Raw genomic sequence first — 1696 nt, 5'->3', positions numbered from 1 at the left:
TAGCCGTGGCCCCGATCCTTCCCCATCGACAGCCTTTCGCCCCCTTCGCTCCGGCCTCTGAGGCGGCCGGTACCCCTTTCTTGGATGAGACAGAACCCTTGACGGGCCGTTCGCAGATTTTTGCCCGGGCTTTATTTACCGAGGCGGCCGGTACCTCCGTCTGCCTTGGATGGACCGCATCCGCAGATTTTCGTCCGGCCTTAGCTTAAGGAGACGGCCGTTGCCTCCGATCCTCCGGGCTAGAGCCGGGTGAGGTCGTCTCGAACCACGTGCCTGAAGGCCGCCTACGCCGGATTCGGCCCCGCTCATTCGTCGGAGTGACCGCCCGACGCGGGCATCGCTAGATTAGCCGTGGCCCCGATCCTTCCCCATCGACAGCCTTTCGCCCCCTGTACTCCGGCCTGTTAATAGAGGCGGCCGGTACCCCCACCTTGGATGAGCCAGAATCCTTGACGGACCATTCGCAGATTTTTGCCCGGGCTTTGTTTACCGAGGCGGCCGGTACCTCCGTCTGCCTTGGATGGACCGCATCCGCAGATTTTCGTCCGGCCTTAGCTTAAGGAGACGGCCGTTGCCTCCGATCCTCCGGGCTAGAGCCGGGTGAGGTCGTCTCGAACCACGTGCCTGAAGGCCGCCTCGCGCCGGATTCGGCCCCGCTCATTCGTCGGAGTGACCGCCCGACGCGGGCATCGCTAGATTAGCCGTGGCCCCGATCCTTCCCCATCGACAGCCTTTCGCCCCCTGTACTCCGGCCTGTTAGTAAGGCGGCCGGTACCCCCTTTCTTGGATGAGCCAGAATCCTTGACGGACCGTTCGCAGATTTTTGCCCGGCCTGTGTTTAAGGAGGCGGCCGGTACCTCCTTCCTTGGATGACCCACTACCCTTGACGGGCCCATTCGCAGATTTTTGCCCGGCCTGTTAATAGAGGCGGCCGGTACCCCCTTTCTTGGATGACCTACTACCCTTGACGGGCCATTCGCAGATTTTTGCCCGGCCTGTGTTTAAGGAGGCGGCCGGTACCTCCTTCCTTGGATGACCCACTACCCTTGACGGGCCCATTCGCAGATTTTTGCCCGGCCTGTTAATAGAGGCGGCCGGTACCCCCTTTCTTGGATGACCTACTACCCTTGACGGGCCATTCGCAGATTTTTGCCCGGCCTGTGTTTAAGGAGGCGGCCGGTACCTCCTTCCTTGGATGACCCACTACCCTTGACGGGCCCATTCGCAGATTTTTGCCCGGCCTGTTAATAGAGGCGGCCGGTACCCCCTTTCTTGGATGACCTACTACCCTTGACGGGCCATTCGCAGATTTTTGCCCGGCCTGTGTTTAAGGAGGCGGCCGGTACCTCCTTCCTTGGATGACCTTCTACCCTTGACGGGCCATTCGTGGATTTTTGCCCGGCCTGTGTTTAGGGAGGCGACCGGTCCTCCGTAACTTGATCGGATTTCCCTTCCGGCCTGAGTTTATGGAGGCGGCCGGTCCTCCGTAGCTTGATTGGATTTCCCTTCCGGCCTGTGTTTATGGAGGCGGCCGGTCCTCCGTAGCTTGATTGGATTTCCCTTCCGGCCTGAGTTTATGGAGGCGGCCGGTCCTCCGTAGCTTGATCGGATTTCCCTTCCAGCCTGTGTTTAAGGAGGCGGCTGGTCCTCCCCGGTCGGTTGCCAAGCGACCGGGACCCGCAAGTGGGCAGGAACC

The sequence above is a fragment of the Syngnathus scovelli genome, unplaced genomic scaffold, assembly GCF_024217435.2.
Source record: "Syngnathus scovelli strain Florida unplaced genomic scaffold, RoL_Ssco_1.2 HiC_scaffold_330, whole genome shotgun sequence".
Classification (NCBI taxonomy): Eukaryota; Metazoa; Chordata; class Actinopteri; order Syngnathiformes; family Syngnathidae; genus Syngnathus; species Syngnathus scovelli.
The sequence above is the reverse complement of the archived record's forward strand: the minus strand, read 5'-3'. Positions refer to the sequence as shown.